This window comes from Elaeis guineensis, chromosome 16 (genome assembly GCF_000442705.2).
Source record: "Elaeis guineensis isolate ETL-2024a chromosome 16, EG11, whole genome shotgun sequence".
Classification (NCBI taxonomy): Eukaryota; Viridiplantae; Streptophyta; class Magnoliopsida; order Arecales; family Arecaceae; genus Elaeis; species Elaeis guineensis.
The window spans coordinates 1,257,387-1,270,337 of NC_026008.2; the positions used below are offsets into that span (position 1 = coordinate 1,257,387).

Below are 12,951 nucleotides of genomic sequence, written 5' to 3' on the forward strand. Positions count from 1 at the left end.
TGCGCGACCCGGCTGCTTTGGGTCGAGCCCGCGGGATGCGAGTCACGGGCATCCGCCGTCCGAAGCCCGCAAAGGCGGGACGCACGTCCCGGCCCCCGCTCCCCTGTCTGCAGTGCTGCTCGACACTTTGGAACCCTCCACGTGGGATTTGCTCGGGTGCCCCACTGGGGTGGGTAGGGGGGTTGCTCGTCCATAGCTTGCCCCGGCATGCGGGATGCGAGGCCCGGCCATCCGATGCCCGAATTCCGCGAAGGTGGGGCGCGTGTCCCGTTTGCAATGCCGCTCGATCATTTGGAACCCCCCGGGGTGGGGGTCGCCCGGATGCCCCGCGGGGGTGTTATGGGGTTCCACATACCGCTTTGGCCCGTCGATGGGGGATGCGCGACCCGGCCGCTCGGGGTCAAGTCCTCGGTGCACGGGATGCGAGTCCCGGGCACCCGGCGTCCGAATCCCGCGAAGGCAGGATGCGCGTCCCGGCCCTCCCCGTTTGCAATGCTGCTCGATCATTTGGAACCCCCGGGGTGGGATCCGCCCGGATGCCCCGCTGGGGTGGTAGGGGGTTCCGCATCCCGCTTAGCCCGGGCTTGGCCCGCGGATACGGGATGCGCGTCCCGACCGAGGGCACGCCTGCCTGGGCGTCACGCCAAGCGATGCTTCGATGCCCCGGTGGCCCGCGATAGGCTTCCCGGGGAAGCCGGAAGCGCTCAATGGCTCCCCGTGCCCCTCCCGGTGCGGCGGGCCGAAGATCGGGCCGCTGGCGGGGGTCGGACATGGCGGATGGTGGACGCTCATGCGATCCTGTCGCCATGCCGTCGGACCCCGGAGACGGAGGTGGGCCCTCCTACCCCCGCACCCCCACCAAAGGGCGCGCCACTCCCGGGCCCCTGGCCGGGGGTGGCTCACCTCGGATCACGTCCCCAGGTGAGGCGGGAACACCCGCCGAGCTTAAGCATATCAATAAGCAGAGGAGAAGAAACTTACAAGGATTTCCCTAGTAACGGCGAGCGAACCGGGACCAGCCCAGCTTGAGGATCGGGGGCCCGTGCCTCTCGAATTGTAGTCTGGAGAAGCGTCCTCAGCGACGGGCCGGGCCCAAGTCCCCTGGAAAGGGGTGCCGGGGAGGGTGAGAGCCCCGTTCGGCCCGGACCCTGCCGCACCACGAGGTGCTGTCGGTGAGTCGGGTTGTTTGGGAGTGCAGCCCCAATCGAGCGGTAAATTCCGTCCAAGGCTAAATACCGGCGAGAGACCGATAGCGAACAAGTACCACGAGGGAAAGATGAAAAGGACTTTGAAAAGAGAGTCAAAGAGTGCTTGAAATTGCCGGGAGGGAAGCGGATGGGGGCCGGCGATGCACCTCGGTCAGATGCGGAACGGCGGCGAGCCGGTCCGTCGCTCGACTCGGGGTGCGGACCGTTGCGGGCCGTGCCGGCGGTCGAAGCCCGGGTGGGTGATCCCGCCCGTGGAGACTCCGTCGGTGTGGCCGGGGATCCGACGCGCGCCGCCTCGACGTGCCCCTCAAGGCACGAACGCGCTCCAGGCAACGGCCCGTGGGCTCCCCTTCCGACCCGTCTTGAAACACGGACCAAGGAGTCTGACATGCGTGCGAGTCGACGGGCGCGTGAAACCCGAAAGGTGCAAGGAAGCTGACGGGCGGGAACCCCCCCCTCCGATGGGGGTGGGGTGCACCATCGGCCGACCCCGATCTTCTGTGAAGGGTTCGAGTTGGAGCATGCCTGTCGGGACCCAAAAGATGGTGAACTATGCCTGAGCGAGACGAAGCCAGAGGGAACTCTGGTGGAGGCCCGAAGCGATACTGACGTGCAAATCGTTCGTCTGACTTGGGTATAGGGGCGAAAGACTAATCGAACCATCTAGTAGCTGGTTCCCTCCGAAGTTTCCCTCAGGATTGCTGGAGCCCACGAGCGAGTTCTATCGGGTAAAGCCAATGATTAGAGGCATCGGGGGCGCAACGCCCTTGACCTATTCTCAAACTTTAAATAGGTAGGACGGCGTGGCTGCTCCACTGAGCCGTGCCACGGAATCGAGAGCTCCAAGTGGGCCATTTTTGGTAAGCAGAACTGGCGATGCGGGATGAACCGGAAGCCGGGTTGCGGTGCCCAACTGTGCGCTAACCCAGATCCCACAAAGGGTGTTGGTCGATTAAGACAGCAGGACGGTGGTCATGGAAGTCGAAATCCGCTAAGGAGTGTGTAACAACTCACCTGCCGAATCAACTAGCCCCGAAAATGGATGGCGCTCAAGCGTGCGACCCACACCCGGCCATTGGGAGCCTGCGATGGCCCAAAGATGAGGTCAGAGTTTGGCGGGGATGCCTTGCCAGGGCTCACATCGAGGGAGCGATGGTTCGCCAAGGAGCGGCATCACCGTGGCATGACATCCGAGGGGGGGTGCTCCGGACGTGCGAAATTTGGCATGGCGGTGGACCCGTCGGGATGCGTGGATGCTCGCCGTGGCATTGATATCGGGGGGGCGGGGGCTCTGGACGCACGATATTTGGCATGGCGGTGGACCCACCAGGATGCGTGGATACTCGAGGATTCCTCTTGGTTCGAGGAGGGGTGCGGAGCTATGGCCGTGTTCCCGACTCCCCCAGGCCCGTAGGAGGCGGGTCCGTCGTGGCATGACTGCAGGGCAATGGTGGTGTCACGCCCGGACGGTCTCGTGTGGGGGCATCAGGGCAATGCGGGTCGGACGAGCTGGATGTCCGAGGGGCTTTCATATTCGAGGGGTTGTCCAGACTATATGCACGTTCTTGATCCCTGCGGTGGAGCCAAGTGGCTATCAGAGGACCAGCATTGGACCCCCGCCGGCATCTTACGTGGGTTGGCGCGGGCTCTGGTGCCTTTGCCGTGCCAACCTCGGATGGGTCGGAGCATGGCTGGAGCTCTGCCACGACAAGGCGCCATCATCTGGTCCGGTGCCCGGACGAAGATAAAAGCATGCGGGGACTCTGGCAAAGGCACATGCAAAGATCGGGCACGAGCAGATGCATGCCCGGCCCAACGAGCATAGCTCTCAGACAAAATGCGCTCAAGCTGGGCCAAAGGGCGTGCAGGTCATGAGGGCACGCAGGCCATGGCGGCGCGTGGGCCGTCGGGTGCACAGATTGTGGTGGGGCTGTGGAGCACGCGGGCCACGGGCGTAAGGCTGTGGGGCGTGCAGGCCGCGGGCACACTAGACGAGGGCGCGCTTGTGCACGGGCACTTGGCCGGATGCAGGCGCTAGTAGTGGGTTGCGTGGATGCACGCACCACTGTGCGTGCAGCGAAGACGCACAGCGGACTTGCTGGCGCGCACTATGGGATGCGGGACCCAAGAGGCGGGACTCGAGTCCCAGTGCCGGGCGGTTTCCAGCGGTTCCAAACTCCTCCCCAAACTTCCTAGAGTGGCTGGCTGTGGTTGGCAGGGGTTTTAGGGAGCTCCCGACGGTCGTTGGAGTTGTCCACCACCTTTATATAAAAGCTGCATATGTGCCGGCCCTCGACGGCAAGCCTTGGGATTGTATCTTAGTGGGATATCCATTCGGGGACATGGGCGGGTCTCCAATATCCAAATTTTGTGGGAACTGAAATATTTGTCGCTGTTTCGCTTTGTTGTTACCATCCCTGGGGGTAGGGACTGTGAGGAGGCTGAGGGGACGGGGCGTCCGGCGCCGCACAGGGCTGAGATTCTTGCGAAAAATTAGACCTGGGAGTCGGCCCCACGGCAACTAGCCGGGCAAGGGTGCGGCCTGCCCAAAGAAGGCAAGTCCCGTAAGCATGTGAGGTGACTCGCACGTGCGATGGAGGGGGTCGGCCGCCGCATGCGCGCGTCGGTCGCGGACAACCCAAGGAGCACCCGCGGGCTCTCCGGTGTCGCCCCCTCGGGGTGGCCGCGGTGGTGCAAGGCAGGCCGGAGGGATGCGTGCGGAGTGAGATGCGAGTCGCGACCGTGCCGTGGGGGGCCCGGATCTGACTGCGCCCGGCGGTGAGTGCGCCGACGCCCGAGCTCGCCCGTAATGAGGCCGGCTGGCGGCCGGACGCAGACTGAACCAAAGACGGGGCCCCCAAAGATAAAACGGCCCTGAAACCCACTAAAATGAAGGATTTTGGGCTCGAGAAATGGAGTGAACGGGTAAACCCGGTTCACGGTCGTAGGGCTCGAAACGAGCTTTTCGTTGATATATTATCACCCCCGTAGCTCCTCCCGGATCAAAAGTTACGGCCGTTCGATGCTTGTGCCATCATTTTGATGCTCCAACCTATTCATCTGGACTTCCCGCTGCTTCACGGTCCTAGGGCTCGGAACGAGCTTTCCGTTGATATATTGTCGCCCCCGTAGCTCCTCCCGGATCAAAAGTTACGGCCGTTCGAAGCCTGTGCTACCATTTTGATGCTCCAACCCATTCATCTGGGCTTCTGTTGCTTCACGATCGTAGGGCTCGAAACGAGCTTTCCGTTGATATATTGTCGCCCCCGTAGCTCCTCCCGGATCAGAAGTTACGGCCGTTCGAAGCTTATGCCACCATTTTGACGCTCCATCCAATTCATCTGTGGATAAGTCCCTGACAGGGGTGCTAGGGGGTTCCGCATCCCAAGCTGGCCCCGACGCACGGGATGCGAGGCCCGACCATCCGGCGCCCGTGGCCCGTGAAGGCGGGATGCGTGTCCCATCCCGCCCCGTTTGCAATGCTGCTCGGTCGTCTGGAACCCCCGGGGTGGGAGTTGCCCGGATGCCCCGCAGGGGTGGTAGGGGGTTCCGCATCCCGATTTGCCCCGGCTCGGGCCATCGAAATGGGATGCGCGACCCGACTGCCCGAAATGTGAGTCCCCCACGTGCGGGATGCGAGACCCGGCCATCCACCGCCTGAAGCCCGGGGGGTCGGGACGCGCGACCCGGCCCTCCCCATTCGCAATGCCGCTCGGTCACTGGGAACCCCCGGGGTGGGATTTGCCCCGATGCCCCGTCGAGGTATTAGGGGGTTCCGCATCCCAAGCAGGCCACGAAGCGCGGGATGCGAGCCCCGACCATCCGACGCCCGAGGCCCGTGAAGGCGGGACGCACGTCCCATCCCGCCCCGTTTGCAATGCTGCTCGGTCATTTGGAAACCCCCGGGTGCGATTTGCCAGGATGCCCCGTTGGGGTGGTAGGGGGTTTCGCATCCCGATTCTGCCCCGGCTCGAGCCATCGAAACGGGATGCGCGACCCAGCCGCTCCGACGTATGTCCCCCACGTGCGGGATGCGAGGCCCGACCAACCACCGCGGGAAGCCCGCGAGGGTGGGGCGCGCGTCCCGGCACTCCCCCATTTGCAATGCCGCTCGGTCATTTGGAATCCCCGGGGTGGGATTTGCCCGGATGCGCCGCTGGGGTGGTAGGGGGTTCTGCATCCTGTGCAGCACGGGCGCGGCCCGTCGAAATGGGATGCGTGACCCGGCTGCTTTGGGTCGAGCCCGCGGGACGCGAGTCGCGGGCATCCGCCGTCCGAAGCCCGCAAAGGCAGGACGCGCGTCCCGACCCCCGCTCCCCCGTCTGCAGTGCTGCTTGGCACTTTGGAACCCCCCGCGTGGGATTTGCTTGGGTGCCCCACTGGGGTGGGTAGGGGGGTTGCTCTTCCCTAGCTTGCCCCGGCGTGCGGGACGTGAGGCCCGGCCATCCGGCGCCCGAATTCCGTGAAGGCGGGGCGCGCGTCCCGTTTGCAATGCCACACGATCATTTGGAACCCCCAGGGGTGGGGGTCGCCCGGATGCCCCGCGGGGGTGTTAGGGGGTTCCACGTCCCGCTTTGGCCTGTCGATGGGGGATGCGCGACCCGGCCGCTCGGGGTCAAGTCCTCGGTGCACGGGATGCGAGTCCCGGGCACCCGGCGTCCGAATCCCGCGAAGGCGGGATGTGCATCCCGGCCCTCCCCATTTGCAATGCTGCTCGATCATTTGGAACCCCCGAGGTGGGATCCGCCCGGATGCTCCGCTGGGGTGGTAAGGGTTTCCGCATCCCGCTTAGCCCGGGCTTGGCCCGCGGATGCGGGATGCGCGGCCCGTCTACTCGGGGACAAGCCCCCTCGGTGCGTGGGATGCGATGCCCGGCCATCCACCGCACGAAGCCCGCAAAGGCGGGACGCGCGTCCCGACCCTCCCCGTTTGCAATGCTGCTTGATCATTTGGAATCCCCAGGGTGGGAGCCGCCCGGACGCCCTGCTGGGGTGGTAGGGGGTTCGGCATCTACGTCCCCACTCACTCGGCCCTTTGCTGTGGGCTGCCTTACCCCTTCACCCCGGATGCCTGTCCCGGGCGCACGGGTCTCGTTGCCCGGTCGTCTGCCCCCCGTTTCCCCGCGTGCGTGGGGAGCATGTCCTGGCCCTCCCCGCTTGCAATGCGGGTCGGCACTTTGGAACCCCCCAGGGGTGGGATTCGCCCGGATCCCCCTCAGTGATGGTATGGGGTGCCCCTCCCACGGCGCGCAGCATTGGCCCGAAATGTGAGGGGGCGGACATGGGATGGTGTTTGTTGGCTGGGTTGAGCTCGCGCTCCCCATCCAAGCGCTCAATCTCCCCATCCACCTTCGGTCGTGTTCGCGGCCGCGCGCGCGCGGACTTGGGGGGGCGTCTCTAGTTGACCGGGTTGACCCCGTTCTCACTATCCATGGCCTCCAACCCCCTCGCCCCTTCGGCCGGTTCCGCGGCCTTATGCGCACGGACGGCGGGTTGTGCTCCACCCGCGGATATTTCGGTGACGCGGCCGTGCGCGCGCGGTCTTGGACGGTGTTGGATGGCTCGTTTGGGCTCTCTTTCCCCATCCATGCTCTCTCTGTCCCTCCCCAAACCTTTTCGCCCGATCATGCGGCCGCACGCGCGCGGAGATGGGACAGTGTTCGTCGGCGGGGTAGGTCACATGCTCTTTTATCCGTGGGCCCCATCCCCACCCTCCCTCGCCCCTTCGGTCGGCTCCACGGCCCCACGTGCGCGGACCTCGGATTGTGCCCCCAGCACAAATATTTCGGCAACACGGCCGCACACGCACAGATTTGGACGGTGATTGGTGGCCCGATTGATCTCTCTTTCCCCGTGCTCGTTCTCGGTCCCGCCCCACATTTTGGCTCGATTACGTGGCCGCGCGCGCGCGGACACGGGACGGCGTTCGTAGGCAGGGTTAGCCCCGTGCGACCCGTCCATGGGCCCCGTCCCCCCTCGCCCCTCCGATCTGTTCCGTGGCCCTTCGTGCGCGGACGTTGGATTGTGACCCCCAACAAATATTTCGGTAATGCGGCCGCCCGCGAGCGGGAATGGACGACGTCGGGTGGCTCGACTGAGTTCTCCTTCCCTGTCCATGGTCTCGGTCCCTCCCCCCATTTTGGCTCGACTACGCGGCTGCGCGCGCGCGGATACGGGGTGATGTTCGTGGGCAGGTTTCATCCCGAGCGACTTGTCCAGGGGCTCCGTTCCCCCTCGCCCCTTCGGTTGGTTCTGTGGCCCTTCGTGTGCGGACATCGGATTGCGCCCCCCTAAGGAATACATCGCGATGCGGCCGCGTGCACGCGGACTGGGGATAGCGCCCCCCCCAACAAATACATCAGCGATGCGGCTGCGTGCACGTGGACTCGGGTGGGTGCCCGATGGCTCGATCGAGCACACTTTCGCAGTCCATGGTCCCGGTCCCTCCCCACATTTTCGCTCGATTACACGCGACCGTGTGCGCGCGGACAAGGGACGATGTTCGTTGGCAGGGACGGTCCCCTGCGACCTGCCAGTGGGCTCCGCCCCCCCTCGCCCCCTCGGTCTGTTCCGTGGCCCTTCGTGCGCGGACGTCGGATTGTGCCCCCCAACAAATATTTCGATAACGCGGCCGCGCGCGCAGACGTGGGATGGTGTTTGTTGGCAGGGTTGGTCCCGTGCGACCCGCCCATGTGCGCTCCCTCCCCCCTTCGATTGGATCCGAGGCCCTTCGTGTGTGGGCATCGGATTGTGCCCCCCCAACAAATATTTCGGTAACACGGCCGCGCGCCCACGGACTTGGACGGCGCAGGATGCCTCGATTGATCTCTCTCTCCCGGACAATGGTCTCGGTCCCTGATCACGTTTTTGCTCGATTTCGCATCCGCGCGCGACGATGTCCGATGGCAGTGTCGGTCTCATGCTACCTGCTCGATGGCTCCGTCCCCCCTCTCGCCCCTTTGGTCGATTTTGCGGCCCTCCGTGTGCGGACTTCGGATTGTCCCCCTCCCCCCCCACCCACCCAAATGTTTCGGGTGTTCTTGGGTGGGTTTGGTCCCGTGCTACCTGTCGGTGGGCTCAGTCCACCCTCGCCCCTTCGATCAGTTTCGTGGCCCTTTGTGCACGGACTTCGGGTTGCATCCCCCGGCAAATATTGCGGCAACACAGCCGTGCTCCCACAGACTTGGACCCCGTAGGATGGCTCGATTGGGCTCTCCTTCCCTGTCCGTGGTATCGGTCCCTCCCCACATTTTCTCTCGATTACGTGGCCGGGCGCCCGCGGACATGGGATGGTGTTTGTTGTTGGGGCCGGTCCCGTGCGACATGTCCATGGGCTCGGACCCACCATCGTCCCTTCGGTCGGTTCTGTGGCCCTTTGTGCGTGCAAATCGGATGTCCCCCCCACCCAAATATTTCAGTAATGCGTCCGCCCTCCCGCGAACTTGGACGGTGTTGGAAGGCTCGATTGTGCTCTCTTTCCCTGTCTGTGGTCTCGGTCCCTCCCCACATCTTCGCTCGATTACACATCCGTGCGCGCGCGGATGTTGGCCGGTGTTCGATGGTAGGGTTGGCCTCGTGCAACCAGCCCTCGGTCTCCAACCCCATTGGCCCCTTCGATCGGTTCCCTGGCCCTTCGCGTGCGGACTTCGGCTTGCGCTCCACCCACCAATATTTCGGTAATGCATCCGCGTGCGCACGGACTTGGATGGTGTTCGATCGATCGCTTGAGCTCCCACGCCCCGTCTGAGGTATCCATCACTCCCTGCTCCTTCTCTGGATTACACGGTCGTGCGCCCGCGGACCGGGGACGGTGTTCGTTGTCAGGGTTGGGCCTCGAGCTACCTGTCCATGGTCCCCGTCCCCCCTTGCTTGCGCGGACCACAGATTGTGCCTTCCCCCAAATATCTCCGCTATGCGGCCGCAGGCGCGGACCCAGATGGTGCGACCCCCATATCTCGGCATTGCTGCTTTTCGATATCTCATGCTCGGTGGTGCTCCGCTGTCGGTTGCCCGATGACGATCCTCCCTCGTGCATTCTCGGGTCGCAAGGCTCCATATGCGCGGGGTGGGCGTCGGGCGCGATGCGGCCGCGACCGTGTTGGCACGTGAGCGGTCTCAGATTTGCATCCAGCGCTGGTCTCCCTGCCTCGCCGTAGCCAACCATCGGTGGGTGCTTCCCTTCACTCTTGCTCGGATGACATTTCTCGTGTCCCGTTGCAGCACGCTAGTTGCCCGTGTGGCCTACCCCCTCGATTCGGTGGGGGGGGGGAGGGGACTCGTCGATGTCCCATGTGCCCCTTCTGACTCCCCCGCCTTCATTGTGGCGGTGGGGGGCGGACCTCGTGCGGTCCTCGAGCGCCCTTGGTGGGGGCCCTATTGTGGCCTCCCGTTCCATCGGGCCGCTCTTGTCGCCTCGATCTCTCATGGATTCGGTGGATACGTCGGGGCCGGGGCCCCTCTGCCTCGTGTCCCATCTCCAGATCGGTCGGTTTTTGTTGCCCGGCCCGATGTGACGATGTCCGGCCCGCCCCAGGCCTCTCCCTCTCCGAAGGGGGATATGGTGGGGGGCAGGGATTCGACGTCGCTGGAGGATGTGCTACCTGGTTGATCCTGCCAGTAGTCATATGCTTGTCTCAAAGATTAAGCCATGCATGTGTGAGTATGAACTAATTCAGACTGTGAAACTATGAATGGCTCATTAAATCAGTTATAGTTTGTTTGATGGTACATGCTACTCGGATAACCGTAGTAATTCTAGAGCTAATACGTGCAACAAACCTCAACTTCCGGAAGGGATGCATTTATTAGATAAAAGGTCGACACAGGCTCCGTCCGGTTCTCTGATGATTCATGATAACTCGACGGATCGCACGGCCCATGTGCTAGCGACGCATCATTCAAATTTCTGCCCTATCAACTTTCGATGGTAGGATAGGGGCCTACTGTCACGGTCCCATTAGCTGGCTTTCTGGGATGGCACGGGTTGATGCCTTTACCGTGCCAATCCCAAGTGTGCAGAGACTTGGCGGAGCTCTGCGAGGATAAGGCATGGCTTGGTGCCCGTATGGCCAGGCCAAGTATTGGCACCAGTAGACGGGTGGCAAAATGCAGCAGCGCGTGGCACCATGGACGAACGCATGCTGGGGTGCGCATGGGCAGCGCACTGGGGCCATATTCGATCGCGCCGCGCAGCAGGGTGTGCGCGGCAAGCACTGGGTGCACGGCAGTAGGATGCGCAGAGGGATGCGCATGGTGCCGGAGGCGTGCGGCACAGGGTGCGCGCGGCAGCAGGATGCGTAGAGGGATGCGCATGGTGCTGGAGGCGTGCGGCACAGGGCGCGTGTGGCAGCAGGATGCGCGAGCCAACGGCACAGCAGAGCCCACGCGTGGGCGCGCGTGGCATCAACCCACGCATGGGCGCGCACGGCCGGACGCGTGCGCGCATGAGTTTGCAAGGGTGCGCAGGGTGGCACCCGAGCCTGGCCTTAGGCGCGTGCAGCCTTGGTCTTGGCATGCAGTTGGACGGGATTCTGAGTTGGCCCGATAGTTGCCTTCGGTTGCCTTGGTCAGTTGCTGTCCAGCAGCAGTTTGGGGGAGTTGACAGCAGTTGGCTCCCAACTCCTTAGAGCGGTTGCCCTCCAAACAGATGGGAACAGTTCTGAGTTGGTTCCCAGCGGTTGAGGGAAGTTGTCCACCGCCTATGTATACCCTGCTTGCTGACTAGTAGAGGCAGGAGTGGGTACGTTGGGATTTCGGAGAGACTGTGGGCGGGTCTCCATTATCCAGTGTATATTGGGAATTGGAATAAAGGAAATCTATGATATTTCCCTTATGTGCCTTGATATCATGTCCCTTATGGGAGGAGAGTACTGAGAGGCTGAACTAGACGTGGGTCTAGTGCCGCACAAGGCTTGCATTCTTGCAAAAATTTTGTGCGAGAATCAGCCCTGTGACAGTTGGTATCAGAGCAGGTTTGCTCGAGTAAAGGGATTTTGGCCATTTGAGAGCCAAAACATTGAGCGTGGGGGTGGCGCTCATGCGAACGGGTGGTAACATGGAAGCTATCCGTGAGAGATTGTCCCGGTTGGAAGCGATGCTCGGTGTGCCTCAAAGTGAAGCCGCTGAACCTTTGTGGTCGCAAGTGGAGAACTCGCTGGCCATATTGGTTCCACTGCAGGAAGCCTTGGCTTGGCGCAGCAACAATTGGAGGAGATGAAATTTGATGTCCGACTCCTCAAAACGGTGCTGCAAAACCCTTCGCAGGGGGATGCGACCGTCAAGATGAAAGTCCCTGATCCAAAACCTTTCAATGGCATGCGGAGTGCCAAAGATCTGGAGAATTTCTTGTGGGACATGGAGCAATACTTCAAGGCTGCGCATGCTCCTGAAGAGGAGAAAGTCTCCATCACCAGTATGTATTTGGTGGGGGATGCCAAACTCTGGTGGCGAACCAGAATGGAAGATGTTGCCAGGCCACCGATTGACACTTGGGAGGTGCTGAAACAGGAATTGAAGGAGCAATTCCTCCCTTGCAATATTGCATGGGTTGCAAGGGACTCCCTAAAGAAGTTGAGGCAGACCAGATTAGTAAGAGAGTATGTGAAGGAGTACAGCTCTCTTATGTTGGACATAAGGGATATGTCCGAGGCAGATAGGCTATTCAATTTCCTGTCTGGCCTTCAACCGTGGGTGCAATTGGAGTTGCGACGGCAAGGCATCAAAGACTTGCCCGCCGCATTGGCTGCCGCTGATGCCTTGGTGGATTTGCTAATCAGTAAGCCCAGCAATGGGTTTGTCACGAACAAACCTAAGTTTGCTAAGAAGAACCACAGGAAGAGGCCAAAGGATGTTGGTGAGAAGCGGACCAAGGATGCTGCTGATAAAGGGAAGGCTAAGGTGGAGGGTTCCCACCAAAGGAGAGATCAAGCCAATCCTCATCCTGGTTGCTTCATCTACAATGGTCCTCATCTTGCTCGCAATTGTCCCAACAAGAGCAAGATAAGTGCCATTATTGCTAAAGATGCCTGTGATGATTCTGATTCAGAGGCTACACACCAAGTTGCACCACTGCAATTGCTTGGTGCAATGCAAGCGGAGAAAACCAAGGAACGCCCCAAACTGATGTTCGTGCGCATGGAAGTCAATGGACATCAGCTTTCAGCCATGGTGGACAGTGGTGCCACGCACAGTTTTGTGGCTGAAAGGATAGTACCCACTCTAGGCTTGAGTGTGGCGAAACACTCGAGCCGTATCAAGGCAGTCAATTCCCAAGCCCAGGCCGTGAGGGGCATGGCCTTTGACGTCCAAGTGACCATTGGCGGATGGGCTGGTCGCATGAACCTGATGGTGGTTCCGTTGGACGATTACAATTTGATCCTTGGCAATGACTTTTTTGTCGCTGCCAAAGTGGTGATATTGCCACACTTGAATGGACTGATGATCCATGATGAGAAGAGACCTTGTTTTGTTACAGGGTGCAGCATGCTTTCGGATGCTGGTGTTCGCGAACCAAAGGTGGAGATGGTCTCCGCCATGCAATTGGCCCGTGGATGGAAACGGGGCCAAGTAACTTACCTTGCTGCTCTCATTGATGTGGGCCCTGATGAGACAGCAACGGTGCCAAAGGAGGTGGCTAGACTCCTACAGGAATTCGATGATGTGATGCCTTCGGAGTTGCCAAAAGGGTTGCCGCCTCGACGTGCTGTGGACCACAAGATAGATCTTGTGCCCGGCACAAGACCTCC

The 12,951-nt window shown here is 61.9% G+C and overlaps 1 long non-coding RNA gene across 1 annotated transcript in view; it reads right to left on the reverse strand.

The window, feature by feature from the left end:
* Positions 1-2,285, reverse strand: part of LOC140854327 (uncharacterized) — a 6,472-nt gene extending 4,187 nt beyond the window's left edge. Inside the window, exon 1 of the long non-coding RNA XR_012137534.1 lies at positions 1,981-2,285. This is a non-coding gene — a long non-coding RNA (uncharacterized lncRNA). The remainder of the gene's footprint in view (positions 1-1,980) is intronic.
* Between the last annotated feature and the right edge of the window lie 10,666 nt (positions 2,286-12,951).